Source organism: Marmota marmota, unplaced genomic scaffold (genome assembly GCF_001458135.2).
Source record: "Marmota marmota marmota unplaced genomic scaffold, marMar, whole genome shotgun sequence".
Lineage (NCBI taxonomy): Eukaryota > Metazoa > Chordata > Mammalia > Rodentia > Sciuridae > Marmota > Marmota marmota.
Genome location: NW_025999842.1, coordinates 18,791,697 through 18,811,102, shown reverse-complemented (window position 1 = coordinate 18,811,102; position 19,406 = coordinate 18,791,697).

Sequence of the window (19,406 nt, the reverse complement as noted above, 5' to 3'; positions counted from 1 at the left end):
TTCCTAGAAGGTGACTTTACATCCCCCTTCACTCCTTTTTTGCTCCTACTTTTAACATGTTTTTCCTATTTTTCTTTTCCATCCATAAAAGTTGGCTTCAAGGTCCCCTCCTGACGAAAACCTCTCTCACCAAGTGCTTTCAGCATCTCACTGCCAGAAAGAGAGAATTAATAGATACCAGGGCAGCTGTGTGGGTTATGTTTAGTGTTATTCTGTATAGCTCATATAATTTAAGATTACAGTTTGGAAGAAGACCCAAATCTATTCAATAACAACTTCTGTTAAATTATGTTAAATGCCCCATGCATATTTGCATATTTAAGTTCTAGCCATCCTCTAAGATCCAATTTAAATGTCTGCTTCTCCTGTTTCCCTCCTAGTTCACCATGTGAGTACTCTGATGATCTTTGGCCATAGATGAGATGATTCTGTGTGTGGTTTTTTTTTTTTTTTTTAGCCAAATTTTTGGCTTGGCATGGATTGCATATTATCAGATATTGTGGTTGAACCTTTACATAGCATTAGCAGAGCCACCTTAATTGAGATGAGGGATGAACCCATGGAGGAAAGGAAGAGTACCGCTCAGTCTGACAAACATTTACTCAAGACCCAGAAGTTCACTGAACCTGGTGGTACAGTGATAAAAATGGATGTTCTTGGAGTCTCTAGCTGACAAATACTTACATCTCGGAAAAACAGGACAGCTGTGAGAAGGGAAAGACAATGTACAAAACAGATAAGAATGAGAAATTTCATGAGTGCTAGTCAGCAGTCCAGGCTTAAGAATTTAGTTTTGACTTTACTTGTATTAGGATGTAGTTAAAGTTTTTGAATAGGCAAGATTTTTTTGTTTTTAATACGTAGTCTTGTATTATAGTGTCCCCAAATAGTATGCAGCTGGTATTGGTTGAGTAATAGAAAAGTAAATGACATACAGTTACATTCTGCCCATGATTGGTTATTTTTCACATCTAAGGATCTTAGAAACGTCAATAGCATCTGAGTTTTATAAGATAGTTTCATTATTCTAAGAGGAGAGTTACTTGTGTGGTAATCTCCAGAACCCAATGTGAAATTGATTATAAGTGAGTCAAAGTTGAGCTGAGTTTGAATAGACAGTGGTTGAGTTGAGACCAAGGAAATAAACAAGAGAAAGAACTGCAATTACAGTGCAAAAACGAGCACTTTAGAGCAATGTTGAATAAAAATATTGCCTGGGATAGCAAAGTTCACTTATGCTTACACTGCTAAATTTCTTTAGCTCTTCTTCCATATACTCTTCCCCCAGAAGGTGTTAATTGATGTTGGCATTGAATCTTTTGAAGCACTGGGAATTCATACTTTAAAATGTCCAATTAGCTGCAAAAATGAATGATGGAATGGGTAGCTGAATATTTTTAAAAGCTGAGAAGCACCTTCATTTGAGGGCATCTGAAACACTGCCCTGAAACAGCCTCCAAGGATCTTTCCTTCAACTTTTGCTTTATCTCTTTGTACAGAGGCTAGGATAGCAGCATACAGCCCCCAAAAGGAGAATCCTCACAATTTTATTCAGAATGCCAAGTGTTACAGTGAACGATAAATAACCTTTCTGCAACAAGCAGTCCTTTTTTCCCCCCACTGGAACAAACTGTTCAACTCTATTTGAATAAAAAGCCCACACATATATCAAATTAAACAAAATAGCATTGTTCCAAATACAGATCAGGCAGTCTTCCCAGACTCGTGTCAGTAAAATTTCATAGTGCTCCACACCATTGTATAGCAGCTCTCTTTCTACTCTTCTTTATGTGTGAGTGCAGAATCACTACTCCCAGACAAAGGAATGCAGACAGAGGCCATGTCCCCCACGCAGCTGAATAAAATAAAGGTCTGACTAGGGACTTCCAAGGCACGAAAAGAGAATGCACCACTGAAAATACAGGTGGAGCTAATGCTGCACAACCACGTCAGCAGCCATTGATAGGCAAGAGGCTATTTTGCTTATTGCCAGGACAAATATTTTCACATTTGATGAGGCATAACTCTGGACTGATGTTAATGAACCAGGAAGCTAATTGTGTAGTGTGTACTGAGATGGAATGGAAGCAGGGGTGTGCTGGGACTGCCTCACACTAACTCTTAACTGTTAAATTTGCAGGAGGGAGTTTACAAGCTGTTGGTGATATACAGCTATTACTAAAATTAATAAAAATGTATAAACTTAAAAATCAATAACTTATATTAAGAAGGGACCATCCCAAATATGTTACTTCCCAGTTTACTGCACTTTACTCTGATCTGTGCTCTTGAGGTTATGCATGTCTTTTGATCTACACTAGTGGTGGTGGTTGTGCTATGGAAAAGTGTGAGACTTCATGTCTGTTCCCCATTCAGTATTCAGTGGTATTGCATTAGTTGCTTAAAGTTGGTCCATATTATAAATCAGGGTATTATTATTTTCTTTTCCCAGTGAGCTGATTGATGAACATTTCTCAGTGTGCCACTGGATACTAGCTTTCTAAGAACAAACATAATTTCCCATGTAAACTTAGGCTGCTGAACTGAACAGGATTCTGGTCAGGGGATGCTTTCAGGACTTGAAGGTTAAGAAGATATGTCAGTGCTGCGCTGGACTTACAGCAACTGGGGCAGAGTTTACATGTTGTGCTGCCTTCCATAAAAGCATACTAAAGAATTACAGAAAATTTCCCAGTCTGACATCTCCAATTGTTCTTTGAACACCAGAGCTGCTTCTAGAATGATATTATTAGGGTGAGTTGGTTTATTAGGAAACATTTATATTCATTCTGAGTATTATATTTTATCTGCCTTACTAAATAGGGTATAAGTTTAGCTGGAATAGGCAGTATGGCACAACATGGGGACTTTAACCCTGACATTTCCTACTCTTCACACCCTTCCCAAGGTTCTTGTTCCTGTTACACTGGAGAGGTAGACCAGGAAAACATGAGCCAGTTTGAAAACATAGGGGCAGAATTCAGAAGTGGTTATCATTCCATACAGGGGCTTTTCTGCTACATGTACCTTTCAAGGCTAAAAGCTAAAAGTGACATGATTTCTTATGGTATTTGTTGCAGATTTGAACTTGGTAGTGTTTATATAATTATTTTCTTCCTAATTGAGCCCCTATGACTATGTTAAGTCAATTGTAATATTTATAATTAATTGAAACAATTTTAATAAACATGTTCATAAGATATCCAGGGCTATACACATGTTGAATATATCACAATATCTCATATATACTATTATATATTATAATATACTATACATACATATTAGGATATATAAAGGATATATATATATGTATATATGTGTGTGTGTATATATATATACATATATACATACATATATATTTAAATAAAAGTATGTTTTGACTTGGACTAGCTGGTCAGAGCTCATCAGGTCAGAACCTGGTGTCAGAACTAAGTAGAGTAAACATTTTGTAAACCAGGACAATACTTATATAAAAAAAATCATCATTTCTAATACAGACTATATTGTTTTATGATTTTATGCCACAAGAGGCCAGTAACTATTGTAATGTCCCTCCATCAAGTTTTCCTCTTTTGTTTGAAAAAATTCTTTAAGGAATGCCATGTGATCTTGTTTGGTTCTGTACAACTGTCACTTATAGTACACTTTGAGGATCAAATCCCTTATGTCACAATATTAAACAATTATTTTTGGCTAGACCATTGAATTTCAAATGCCTGAGGTGGCTCTTGCATTCCAAATCAGATCGAATTAAGAATATATACACTAGTAAATTGAAGAAACAGATAAGCAAGAGCAGGAAAAAAAAAAACCAATAGGAAGATTATCCTTGTAATGTTTCATTAAGCAACTTCCATTAGGAAAGAAAAAAAATCATTAATGCTAACCCATGTTTGAACTTAAAACACAAAATCCAAACTGATTCATACAGTGTGTTTTTACAAGTAACCTGTGCTCTTAATAGTCACTCTTTGATACATGACAAGTATCATCTTGAATCTTATGTGAACTGATTCACAAAAGTCATTCAGCAAATTAATGTAGTTTTGGAAAATTAACAGCAAAGTAGGCATGCCGCCAAATGTCTAATGACAAATTGAAGGGTTTAGAGATGTGTCTGTCTATTTGCAGTATTGGAACTGTTTTCAAAACAAAAACACACTGAAAATGGTGCTGGCATGACAGAAGATGCAATCATTATGCAATTTTAATTGACAAATAATTCTATTTTTATGTGAATAAATTCACCTAGCCAATAACTGCATTATCATCTATCATGTACTGGTTTCCCTTCCCATCTCCTGCACCCTCTAATTTTGATGAATTTGATCAAATGTATTTGGCAGCATAACCATACCTGGCAAGTCAAGGGGGGAACCACAGTGACTTGAAGGGTGGGGGCAGGAGGGAGGATGGTGATTTGTCACAGGGATGGAGACTGTCTTTAGCATTACCTGTTGTGCAGATATTATTATCCTCCATTTATCTTGCAACTGGAAAATTCAGACTGTGATGTGTCCTATTCTTTCAACAAGATGCTAAGCATCTCTCCAATATAAGTCAGGTATACAAGGAGTATATGTGTGGGGGTGGAGACTGGGAAAATTGGAAAGCTTTATGGATCTATATATAATTAATCTTCAGATGTTGGCTTTAAAGTCCAGCATAATAGCCTCAGTGTGTAGCTCACTTTCACATAAGAAGCAGCTGAAATGCAAAATGATCACAAATATGAACATACTCTAGCTAAGGGCAGGTATTCCAATGGCGGCATTAAATATAAATACAATAGAGTATTGACATAATGTAGTAAGGTTCCCTCGCTATTAAAAGGCTTTGTTCTAAAGCGTATCTGTGTACACAATGAGATGATGAACACAGTGCATCACATAGCTAAATTTAATATATGCAGGGGTATGATGTTTGCAATGCATGCATTTCAGCAGGTCCCATTAGTGCGCCTTTCCCCTCCAGTGAAAACAGAATGAACCACAGCCCCTTCTGGTTTGCATAAAGCAAACAAAATTAGATTTGCTTTGCTGAATTGAAACCCGCTTGGGATTGTGAGCCTCTCTCGGGGACAAATTACTTCAAACAATCCCTTTGTACCATAACAAAATCAAAAAATTCAGGCCAATCAACATGGCTCAAAACCCTTAACACAAGAATTAATAATACAACCTAGTCTATTTTTATTGCTTCTGTGCTACAGCTCCTTGTTTTAATGTAATTACACTTATTTGCCGTCCACATGTTAAGTAAGCTTGCATATGTTAACTAATGCGACATAAAACAACTTTCCTAATTTTACCATTGCTACAAGCATCGTTCCCCCTGGAATAAGATTTGAACATTGGACAAGTTGAACACTAATGTTATTAAATTAAATCTATTTTTAGACCCTTGATAAATGAATATAGACAAAATGTCAAATATTTCTTTAGATAGGTGTAGAAGCTGATTGACAATCAGATTAGTCTATTAAGAATATTGGTTTATGGAGTGTTATTCACTAGATATCACTTGGCTTCTAAAGCCTGTTCTCCTGCAGAAGAGAAGGGCATTTAAGTCTGTAAGTATGGAATCTCTTAAATCGGGTATCTAGGCAATGATCACTTAAATTCATCAGCTTGAGTTAGTATCAAGATGATATATGTCCTACTGCTTTTAATACTTGAAAACCAACAGAGGTTATACACTACTAAAACTCTCATCTGAAGCACAAGTTTAGTGACTTTTCAGATTTGAAATTTAGGATCCAAGATAACTTTTTGCCTATTGCTTTTAAAGATATGTAAGTCGGCTAGAATATTCAAGTTCAGAAACTCTTGATCTTTTGAGATCCAAAACTGTTTTTTTTTTCCATTCTGTAGTCCATCACAAACATAATATCATCTTTAGTAAAGAAGAATGTGTCAAACATTTATATATTAAGAAGGGTTTTGCCAGATGAAGTGAATTCTGAATAACTTGAGTGAACTGCTCTTGGCATTGAAAACATACCTGAGTGAAACCTTGTGAAGGTCTGTCTATAAGTATGGATTAATCTCTATAACTTTAGGACAGTTTAGACTCAAACGACATATCAATTTGGCTCATCAACTTGTGAGTTCTTCCAAAAGATCATTTAGACTCATTGTTTGCTATTGAGTAGATAAATATAATTGACAAATCTCCTTCCTACCTGCTATGTAGATTAGGTCTGAATTCACACACACACACACACACACACACACACACTTATATTGTCTACTAAGTAAAATTATCCATCACTAACTCTTTCCTATTAGACATTTGCTTATAAATATTGAAGACTCTTTATCAAAATAGTTACTCTTATCCATAAGTTCCAAGTATCTGTATGTGTAATTTCTTTAGTAAGGACAGTATTTGGTTTAGGTAATATTGGGATGCATCAATTTTCCTACTAACCTTCTTATAATCAGGCCATGCCTGGACCTTCAAAGTATTGAAAAAAATATATACAGTTGAGACCCCCTGAGAGAGACCTCTGGAACTGTCACTTGCACTGAAATAACTTACACAAAATATCTGAGAGAAAGGTATAAAAGGAGAATCAAAATATAGGGAAATTTTCTATTAAAAAAAATTACCCTGGATAACTACATGGGAACATGTGTATGAATACATGTAGATATATGTATACATACATTTTCACTTAGTCCTACTTTAGAATTTGTGTCCTACTATAGGTGGAGGCAGGGGAAATTGGTACCTTTCTAAGCAAAGATTTAAGGTTAGTGGATCACTTTGGCATCCTGTTTTAAAAGACCATTCTCCATTTCTCCAAGTCAAAATGTTAACAATCAATTCTTTTAAAGAACAAAGGATGATGTCATTATTTCAGTTTTATTCATAAGACCTATGAATGCAAACCACCTTAGTTTTCTGCTATTTTTGCTTTATATTATTTAGGTCTTATATTAAATCCTTGGATCAGTTCCCAACCCATTGTGATTCTAATTTGATTTGTATACCCCCATCTTTCTCAAAGGTACTTTAAAAATCTTAGATAAAAGAAAATGAATTAGTTGTATGTACATGCCAGAGCAGCAAGAGCAGGGATCTAAGATCAGTGAGCTGAGGTCAGCTTCAGAAGGAATAATTAAGTGATCTTCCACCTGCCCTCTCTACTTGCTCCCTCACCACACACACATACACACACACAAAATCACTCTCTTGTTCTTCAACTTTACCTTAGTGCTCCATTTCTTTGCAGTGTCATGCAAAATGCCCAATTGAGCCTTCTGTCCTCCTTTTGTACAAGCTGTAACGCTTTGACTAAACACATTAGCTCCTCAGATTTTTGCTTTCTGTGTCTCTAAAGTTATGATGTCTTCCCTCAATGAATTTTCTTAAATTATAAGAGTCTCTCTTTTGAGAACTCTATTGCACACCACATGTCACAATTATTTTCTAATTCATCCTCTTTTGTCTGCCCATAGACTCTCTTGGGGTGTTCATTGAGTTAGATGTAGTGGCCCAGCAAAGGTAAAAAGATACTTTCTCAGATTAAATTGTTATCCTTCAGTACAGTATTATTATTATTATTTTCAGATTTTGAAGAAGGAAACTGAGGCTGAACCAATCAGCTGGGAGAAAGCTAATGGACTTGTCTGAAGTGCTCAAAATGCCAGTTGAACTTTAGGTTTTGCCCTGACATTCATTCATACAATACATAGAATATTGTCACAGGTCACGTGAAAGTGGTATGAAGTAAGTGGAGAGGTTCTGGGATTAAACACCAAATCAGGTTAGCTTTTATGGCAATTCCACTGCTTCATAGTAAGGAAAGAACTTAAGTTTAATAACCACATACATACAAACAGAATAATAATATCTATCTTGCAGGATTGTTGCAGGTTTTAAGTGGAAAGATTTCAAGAACATAATAAGAAATTGCTTCAATTGTAGATTTGATTGTCATATAAAGCACATAAAACGTAGCACTGAGCAAATAGAACATGATCAATAAATGTTAGTTCTAGTCAGTCATATCTTCCTCAGTTTATTTAAAATGTTTTTAAACTATCTAAGTAGACATTTAAAATATATAACTAGTGTGAATTAGTTTATCAAAGAGTATCCACATTCTAATGAAATGTTAATTAATTCTATTAATTCTATAATTCATCAATAGAAGACCACAGAAAGGGTGAGTGACAAGATAAAAGTCATTGATTATAACAATAAAAACAGTTAAATGCATTCATACTGTGTCTAGCATGTATGTTGTATGCATAGGCCATAGAAATGCATAACAGATATTCAATGATTAGCTAAAAACAGCTGAAATGAAATTTATTGTTTTGAAATAGATCTAATGTTTTTACTGTTGCCATGGGGAAATGCATCACTCCCTTCCAGAAAAATCTTCTTCTCTTCTTCTTTCCTTCCTTCCTTACATGGGTATCTTTTCTTCCAGTACAAGAAAAATGTCCTGGAAAAATGTAGTGCTCAAGAGAATGGGTCAACTTGAAGATGAATATATAGAATAGTGCAACTGACAGAGACCTGTTGGAAACATAGATACAGGGTAATTGATTTTCCCCCAGATGCCAAGGCAGTTCAATGGGTGAAAGAATGATCTTCACAATGTATGGTACTAGATAACTGGAATCTGTAGTGGGGGAAAATGAATCTTCATACCATACACATACTTAACTCAAAACTGATCAAGTGCATACATATAAATTAAAACCACAAATTTTCTACAAAAAAAAAGAAACAGGAGAAAAATTGGGTGTCTTTGGGATAAAGAAAAGTTGGGTGTTTTGGGGGTAAAGATTTCACAAAAGTACATTAAAGATGACACAGAAAGCACAAGCCATAATCAAAACATTTGACATTTTGTAGTTCACTGAATGAGTTTTGCTTTTCAAATACATAATTCAGTAAATAAAAAGGTAAAGCATGGACTAGGTTTTGTGATACGATATTTGGAATATATGTATCTGTTAAAAGACTATATCCAGATTTAGAAGAATTCTTGTAGCTCAACCATAAGACAACCAAATAGGAAATGGGCTAAATATCTAACAGAGTTTACACAAAGGAAGATAAATGAATGAAAAGATGCTCAGCATCAGTAGTTATCATATAAATTCAGATTAAAACCACAATGAAATACAACTATATGTCCACCTCAATGGTTAAAATTAAAAGAACCAAAGTACAAATCATCGGCAAAGTAGCTAGAACACTCATATGTGACTGGTGTAAACCTAAAATTGATATGCCACTTTAGAAAACTATTTGACAATATATTATAAAATTTAATGTGAATTTAACATATGACTAATTATACCGTCAGTAATTTACCAAGGTAAATGAAAACAATATCCACACAAAAACAATTCTGATAAATTTATCCATGTTAGCTCAATTTGAGGAATAAATGTAAATTTCAATTAGCACATGAGTGGATAAGCAAGTCTGATATATTTGTATAGTAGAATACTACTACACAGTAAGAAAAATAAATTCATACAATGAATCTCAACAATACTATGCTTAGGAAAAGATGCCAGACAAATGAAATAGATAATGTGTGATTCCATTTATACAAATTCTAAAACAAGCAACTCTAATGTATAGTTACAGAAAATAGATTAGTGGTTACCTGAGGCTGGGGTGAGGGAGGAGAAATTTTAAAGGGTAGGAGGTCTTTCATTTAGATGATAGAAACACTTAAATATTAATTTGGTGTTGATTGCAAAACTCATTAAATTATATACTTGAAATGGATGTATTTTATTGCATATAAATTATTTTTTAAAAGTTGCTTTTTAAAAAGCATTTAATATTGGGCTGGGGATGTGGCTCAAGCGGTAGCTCGCTCGCCTGGCATGCGTGCGGCCCGGGTTTGATCCTCAGCACCATGTACAAACGAAGATGTTGTGTCTGCCGAAAACTAGAAAATAAATATTGAAAAATTCTCTCTCTCTCTCTCTCTCTCTCTCTCTCTCTCTCTCTCTCTCTCTCCCTCTCTCTTTAAAAATAAATAAATAAAAAGCATTTAATATCTAAATACATGCAATATCTAGTAGCATGACTACTACTATAATAACTATTCATTACAAAACCAAAATTGGCAGAAAGCTTTTCTCTTGGGAAAAATCATAGTTTGAAGTTTTTACTGCTAAAATCATGATTTGGGGATTTTATGTTTGATTCCAAAGTTTGCTTCTAGTAGATTCCAGTCTTGGGTCTATGATTAATTTCTCTTGAGCATGTCAGGTAGCTCCACCAGGCCTCTGCATCTCCTCTGTGGATAAGAGGCCTGGCTAACATTCAGATTTAATAAAAAATTATTTTTACCTACTCTAACTCAGACATTGTGCTAGATGACCTCACCTACTTTATTTCTTTCAACTATTACTCTAATATGTCCCTCCACATTAAAAGTACAAGGCTTTAGAGTTTGGGGCTTTTTCATTTTCAAAGAAAATTGCTCCTCTCCAAAAATGTTACTTTGTATTATATTACCTATGAATCCTGCTGTCTAGCAAGGAACTTCTAAAGTTTATTATGAAGTACAAATCTGATTCAAAATGAACGACTACTTAACTGCCTTTTGAATTTGCCTCTGATGTTAGAATGGGTAAACTTTCAAGTTTTCAAATCCCATCCCCATAGCCTCAGTTTTCTGAGCCATATAATTCTTCCCTTAATAGAATCTGATTCTTGATAAATTCAAACCTGAACCCTGGGCAGGAGTAGAAGCCTACTTAGCAAATCCCTGGCATGGGGGATCATCTCCAGAAGTGCCTACAAGTTGCTGTAGAGGAATTGTAACCATGTGACTTAAAAATGCTGATTTATCTCATTGCCTTCCCAAGTCTCTGTTCCAGAGAGGGTGAATTTCCAGCACTCTTAGAAAGCTTCCGAGATATTTAAAAGCAAAACTGTTCTCCTGGAGAAAGTGTATGTACTACAGTGGCAGTAATGCGAAGTAAAGACTCAGAGGATGTAAAGGAACGATGATCAAGAATGTAAGCGTTTTGCCTTGGGGAACTAGATCCATTTGTTCTTTTCTCTTTTGAGATTTATTTCTGATATTTCTGTCTCTGTCAGTCTGTTTCTTTATAGATGCTTTGCCCTACCCCATTTATTTATGTTTTCCTCCTGCCCCAATTTTCTCTCTCTCTCTCTCTCTCTCTCTCTCTCTCTCTCTCTCTCTCTCTCTCCCCCTATCTCTATCTCTCTGTGTGCATTTAATTTATAAGACTTACCCATTAGAAAATAAGATATCACCACTAAGGAACTAACAAAATATAGATAAGCAAAAATAAAATCATATACTCACAGTTATAAGCAAGCCTCCTATAAGGTGCTCACCCAGCTATCACTATCAACAGTGAATATTTTATTGGGACTCTTTTAGACCTCATTCAGTATATATTTATATACAAGCAGAAACAAATGACAATGAAGTTACCATAATTTAGGGTATACAAAGATCAATTTAAAAAGCAGAACCCTAAGGAATATCCTCAGATTTGAGAAGACATTAGGTCCACAAAATAATAAGAAATATAGTAAATAAGCTGCAATCAGAGAACAAGACTTTTGGGAAATTGAATATATGATTGTCAAATAATTTAACCTAAGGTTTTCAAAATAAAGTTAAAAAATTACTTCAGAAAGTTGATGAAAAGATAGATGAAAATATGAGCAGAAATATGAAAATGTGAATTTATGAGAGTGTCATGTAGAATGTCCAATATTTTAGGAATGGGAGTTTTAGAAACAGGGTACAGAGAAAAGTAGAGGGTGGGAAATTAAGAATCACTCCTTCATCCAGGCATCCCTACTATATAACTTAGCCAAGTTCTAGGTGCTAGAAACACTGCAGTTACCTAAACAGTCAAAATCCCTGCAGAAACATGTGGAGCTTGTATTAGTGGGGGAAGAGGATGGCGGTGATGTGAGGAATAAACAAATCATTCAAGTTCATTATATTCAGATGGTGATTAGTGCTGTGGGATGAAATAGAAGAGGTGAGGAGAACAGGTGAAGATAGAATGATTATAATTTTTAAAAGAAACTATGGAATTCCCCATTGATAAGTCAGCAGTGAAAGAGAAGAGAGGACGAAGCCTGCAAATACTGAAGAAAAGGGATTTTTGGGTACAGGAATATGCAAGCCCAGAAGTCTGAGGTGGAAAGAGCTTGGCATGTTCAAGGAAGAGCAGTGTGGGATGGAGTGAAGTTGGGTGAGGTGGGAGGTGGGTGAATGTAAAACCAAGGGGACTGGGAATGCCAGTCTGTGCAACAGAAGGAGGGGCCTGCCATTAATTGAGATGTGGAGGATGACAAAGAAGTGGGTATGTTTGGGAGTGATCAGGGATTTGTTATTGTTTTAGTCAGCTTTTTTTCACCACTAAGATAAGAATAGATAAGAACAATTTTAGAGGAGGGAAAGTTTATTTGAAAGCTCACGGTTTCCAAAGTCTAAGTCCATAGACAGATGGTTTCATTCCTCAGGGCTCCAGGTGAGGCAGAACATCATGGTGAAGAGGATGGCAGAGAAAAGCAGCTCACATGATGGTCATGAAGCAGAGAGAGAGATTTCACTCACCAGGTACAAAATATATACCCCAAATGCACATCCCTAATGACCCATGTCTCCAGCCACACCCTACCTGCCTTCAGTTACCACTCAGATAATACCTGTTAGGGGAATTAATTCATGGATTGAAATAAGGCTCTCATAAACCAATAATTTCTCCTCTAAACCTGATTGCATTGTCTCATACATGAGCTTTTTTTTTGGGGGGGGGGGGTCGGGAGAAACCTCACAGCCAAACCATAAAAATTATGAACTGCTTTAGTTTAAATTTCCTATGAAACAATTGAAACAGATTTCTGTTTGCATTGCTTTGACCCTGGCCTCCTTTCCTTTCTATTTTCTTCCTTCTCTTTCTCTGCTTTTTTTTTTCTAGCTCTTCCTTCCCTAAACCTTAATTAACATTAAGAAGTTAACAAATGACCCTCAAGACTTACAAAGATAGTTTTCAGAAGAGCTGTTCAGATGGCTGCCCAAAACAAACTATGACAATGATTCAGAACAAGAAGCATGGAAAAGAACAACAACAACAACAAAAGCTCCATGATTCTAACCACAGAACACACAGCAGCTCGAGATAAATAAAATTGCAGCCTCAGTCATATGCCCTCTTTTCCTCCTCTTAAAACACTTTAATCCTACTTTGGCAAAGAGAACACTTGTTCTTAAGGTGCATCCTAAAAAGTGTCTGTCTTTAACTTCTATTTGAGTTACTTTATATAACCAGTGACCTCTGAGTGGACACTTGGAGTGGAGTATGATTTAGGATGTATGGATCAGGAATTTTGGGGAAAGTTTTGGGATGAGATGAAAACATATATGTTGTCAGCATAAAAATTACATTTAAAGCCATAAGACTAGATGAGATCACCAGTTAAGATCCCCAGTTAAGGGTTAATAAAGACCAGAGGCCCAAGCAGTGGAATAAGGGGCATCCAACATTAAGGGGTAGGAAAATGAGGAAAGACCAGCTGAGGATATTGAGAAGGACCAGGCAGTGTGATTGGAGAAGAACCTGCAGAATAGGATGTCCAGGGAACAAAGAATAAAAAATATTTGAATGGGGAGTGAACAATGACTGAATGCTGCTGATGAGTCATGTTAGAGAATATGGAAGAATTGACCTTTGAATTTAACAGTGTCAAGAACATTAGTGACACCAAGAAAAACAGTTTCAGAAGACTGATGGTTTAAAGCTGGGGATGGGGGGCTAGGGAAGAATAGAGTTACATTAGATTGTGAAGGGAGGGGAGGGGATATAGGGATAGGAAGGGGAGTAGAACAAATCATACATTATTACCCTACATGCATATATAACAATATGACTGGTGGGGTTCCACATCATGTACAACCAGAAAAGTAAGGAATTATAATCTATCTATATATGATGTATACTTTACTATCACGTATAACTACTTAGAACAAATTTAAAAATGAGAGAGAAGTATCCTGTTGGGCTTTATGATAAAAATATTAGAAAGAAAGAAAATGAATATAGTGAATCTGAATAACTCTTTTGAGGAACACAGTTATACAGAAGGACAGAGAAATGGAACCACAGATGAAACAGGAAATGAAATCAATATAAATTTGTTTTTGTTTATTCCAAGTGAAAGATATCACATTTTTTTAGGACTGAAGGTATGGTGCATATAGAAAGGGAAAAATATAAGGTAGGATAATGTAGGAGAGGTAAAAATTGCTGGAAACTGAACTCATAGGAATAGAAAGATGGTTACCAAGGGCTGAAGTAGGAAAGGGGTTGGAAGATGTTGGTCAAAGAATACAAATTTCAATTAGGAGAAACAAGTTAATGATATCTTTTATACAACATAATAGCTAAAGTTAATAACAGTGATTCTATTTTTAAAAACTGCCGAGAGATTTTAAGTGTTTTTATCATAGAACATGAAAATATGTGAAATAATGTGTTAAGTAGCTTGAATTAGCCATTTCACAAGGTACAAGTATTTCAAAACATGTTATTCACAATAAATATACATAACATTTTGAAAATTAGAATATAAATTTAAAAAATAAGAAAAGAGGGAAATATCCCTCAAGAATGAGATGATATGAAATCTTGTGAACAATGGGGGCGGGCTATGCTAGAAGCTCAAACATTCTATCCATAGTGTTAGAAGGGAAGGCAGTTTATGAGCATGGATGTTAGCAACTGTGGAGGTAGAGTTCATAGAAATTCTTTTTCTTTTTCCCTTTCAATTTTTTTCAGTGAAACAGCAAGCAGAAGTATAAACTGAAAGTAAAGATGATTATACAGAACTCATATATGGGCTACCTCCAGATTCATGTAGTAACCTCATTTTTTAGCTTAAGCACCCATAGAGAGAAGGTTCATTTATTTCCAAGGTCATGCAGTCAAAGAATGATTATTGGTACTTTAGCTTATAGTTTGACACTGGCCCAACTGTCATTGCTGTACCTCAGAGCTACCTGAGAGTCTTTTGTGTCCTGGTACTGTGTTTTCCTGGCAGTTTTGAGGCAGCATCAGTGAAATGAACGTGATGCTTTTAAATGTGCACTAGATCATTTTTCATGCTGTGGCTGATACTCTGGATCCTGTTAATCCTATGTTGAATTGTGTTTCTTACTCACTGCAATTTGGTGCCACCAGGAAGTACAGGGTAGGTGTTCCTGAGGTTGTCTGCGTAAGGAATCTGGATCTCAGAATGCACAATTCCTAGTGCTTGTCTCAGCCTAGAGATCTCTTGCAAAACTTGTTTTTGTAGATTAAATAGATATTTTATCCCTCTTTTTAGGCTAACTTGCAAGTACAAAACGAGGTGTGTGTCTGCGACTTCCTTGCAGTGCCAGAAGGAAGTCCCAGACATACACCTCTAGAGCTACCTAGCACAATTTATAATACAGGCCATGTTGGGGGAAAATTCATAGACTTACTTTCCCTCAAGCTCTTCTTCATTAACACTGAGTTCTAGTTGCCTTTTGTGTCACTGTGACCAACGTACCCAATAAGAACAATGTAGAAGAAGAGAAGTTCATTTTGGCTCCATTTCAGAGGTTCAGTCCCTGGTCAGACAACTGAATAGCCTGGGCCTGAGGTAGAGTTGCGGGGGGGTCATCGTGGTGAAAGAGTGTGACAGAGGAAGGCAGCTCTGGATATGGCAACCAAGGCAGAAAGATCTCTGCTCACCATGGAAAAATATAAACCCCAAAGGCATACTCTCAATGACATACTTCCTCCAACCATTTCCTACCTGCTTACAGTTACCACCCAGTTAATTAATATCAGAGAATTAACCACCCATTGTTTCACCTCTGAAAATTCTTGCCTTGTTTCACACATGATCTGGTTTTGAGGTGGGGAGTACCGGAGATTGAACTCAGGAACACTTCATCACTGAGCCACATTCCCAGCCCTATTTTGTATTTTATTTAGAGACAAGGTCTCACTGAGTTGCTTAGTACATCACTGTTGCTGAGGCTGGCTTTGAACTCACAATGTTCCTGCCTCAGCTTTCTGAGCTGCTGGGATTACAGGTGTGCACCTCCATGCCCTGCTCCTACATGATCTTTTAGAGAATACCTCATGCCTAAACTGTAACACATTACCAAGCATAGATGTTCTATATGTTCAATGACCAAAGTATCAGTGAGAGGCATCTTTATCAGCAAGCAGCCTGAACATACATTTTGAATACTTCAAAAGTGGAGATAAACCCATTGGCACATTGTGTTTTATATTTACAGATTAGCTGAAGAGTAGGTAGGAAGTATCTATTAACTACCCTCAATTTCTTGTGATGACCAATAGTGAGAGAAAGTGAGAGTAGACCTAATAATATTTAGGCAGAAAGCAATGTGTGTTGAGCAGGGTGAAGTGCTATTAGTATTGGGTTACAGATGTGATTGAGAATGTGGGGACCTCACCAGAGACATTGAACGTTCTGAGATTCTTCTTGACTCTTTCTGGAGATTGAGGAATAGGCAACATAAATAATAAGAAAGGCTTCTTTCCAAAACTAACAGTAGTTGTCATTAGATTGAAAGGGCCTGCCAAATACCTGGATCAATGAATGAGAAAAGGCTGTATCTAGGCATAATGTTGTGATGTCAGAGATAAACAGAATTTTAATCATTTCCAAAAAGAGTGGTGAATGGGTCATTTACAACAGAATACGTCATAATAGGATGATAATTAATAAGCAACACTGAAAGCTATAAGTCAATGTAGCAGCACATGCAAAGATTTGCTAAAAAATAAATTGCAACTTAAAATTTTATAACCAGATGAATTATCTATTTACTATAGGTGTAGAATGAAACCATTTTGAAAACATTGCCATTTACTTCCAGAATATGATTTCTTAAGAAATGACTTTAGGATGTGCTTCAATAAAATGTTTGAGAGAGGGGGAAAAAAAAGGAAGTCATGGGGTCCATGAAAGCAGGGATGGAAATAGTCCAGAATAAAAAGAGATGGAAATTGCAATATGATGCTAAATAGCAGGCCCAGAAAAGAAAGAGCATAGATATGAATGTAGCACCCATACAAAGGATTTGATAAGATGTAGGAGTTGTAACACCTTCAAAATTTGCAACTTAGGGAGGAAATGCAGTCAAACAGTGGAATAAGAAATACACTATTGAAAAAGCACAAGGAAAAATAGAAAAACTATATTAAGGGGAATGTATTCACATGCATTATTTTGGTGGCACAGCGAATAATATTAAATTATTCATTGAAATATAAATGCCAGTTAGTGTTTTTCATACTTTACAATCAATGGACAAAATAAAGCAGCTTTAATTATAGTTTCAGAATAAAATGTATATATTAGCAGTATAAATGTAGAGGAGAGAAAATTGTTGGCAAAGTAGAACTAAAGAGGATGCACAAAGGGCCATGTTCCAAAAGTGATAACCTTATGTTAGATGGGGACTAAAGAGATATCACCTACAGTTAATTAAACATGAAGTAAAAGTGTAAGCACATTATTATAAATTACAAAGTAAATTCAGAGGAAATAAGTGTAGTAACTATATTTAAATTGGAAGATAAGAAGGAAATAGTATAAATTAAGTAAAAACTCTCCTAACAAAATATCAGTAAGTAATGTTAAATTTATAGTTAAAAAGTCATACTATAAAATAGTTATGTCAAGACTTGAAGATGAAAACTAAAAGAGTAAAAAAGAGAATTTGCTTCTCTGTCCTTTTGATATACTCCCATCCTTTTGGTTTTGTAACACTGCCTTACTTTCTGAATATCAAGGATGTTCCAGGATCATTTTAATAATGTTACCTATAAGTTTTTCATATAAACCCTTTATGAAGTTACGGAAGCTTCTTCTATTTTTAGTGTTTTTTAAAATATACTTTTTAGAGCACTTTTAGATTTACAGAAAAATCTAACCAGAAATCAGATAGAATTCATACATATCCCCTCTCCCACATTTTCTCTTTTTTTAATATTTATTTTTTAGTTGTACACAACACCTTTATTTTGTTCATTTATTTTTATGTGGTGCTGAGGATCTAAACCAGGGCCTTGCATGTGCTAGACGAGTGCTCTACCGCTGAGCCACAATCCCAGCCCTGTCACATTTTCTCTTATTATTAATAGTTTACATTAATGCAGTACATTTTTATAATTGAATAATATAGACATAGTGTTGTTAACTATAGTCCATAGTTTACACCAAGGTTCACTCTTTGGGTCATACAGTTCTGTGATTATTGACAAATACATAGCGACCTATATCTTTCAGTAAAATTTCATAAAAAAATAACTTTATATCCCTTAAAGTTCCCTGTTTTTTTAAATCTACTAATCTTTCCCTTCCCTCCTCTCAAACCCCAGACAACCACTGATTTTTTAATACTCTCAATAGTTTCACCATTTCTAAAATGTCACATAGTTGGAATATATGATAAACAGTCGTTTAAGAATGGCTTGTTTTACTTAGCAATTTAAGGTTTCTTCATGCCTTTTCATGGCTTGATTGCTCATTTCCTTTTATTGCTGAGTAATATTGTATTGCACAGTTGTACTGCAGTTTATTTATATATTCACCTATTGAAAGAAGTCATAATGGCCTCCAATTTTGGCCATTATGAATAAATGTGTTATAAAATTAGTGTGCAGCAAAAATCAACTCAATGTGGATCAAACACCTATGAATTAGACCAGAAACACTGCAATTACTAGACGACAACATAGGGTCAATGCTCCAACATGGTGCAGGCACTGACTTACTTAATAGCAGGTACTAACTTTCTTAATAAGACTTTAAAGCTCAAGAAATAAAACCAAGAATCAATAAGTGGGATGGCATCAAATTAAAAGCCTTCTGCACAGCAAAGGAAACAATTAAGAACATAAGGAAAGTCTACAAAATGGGAGAAAATTTTTGCCAGCTACTCTTCCAACAAGGGATTAACATTCAGAATACAAAGAACTAAAAAAAATCAATAAATGGGCAAATGAACTAAGTAGACACATAATTATGTGCCAACAAATATATGAAAAATATGCTCAATATCCTTAGCAATTAAGGAAATGCAAATCAAAACTATGCTGAGATTTCATGTCACTTGTTAGAATGGCAATCATTAAGAATAGAAATGACAATAAATGGTGGTAAGGATGTGGGGGGAAAGGTACTGTCATACATTGTTGGTGGGACTGCAAATTAGTATAACTATTTGGAAAGCAGTATGGTAATTCCTAAAAGACCAGGCATGGAACCATTATATGCCAGCTATACCACTTCTTGGTATTTATCCAAAAGAATTAAAATCAGCAAACTATAGTGATACATGCAAAGCAATG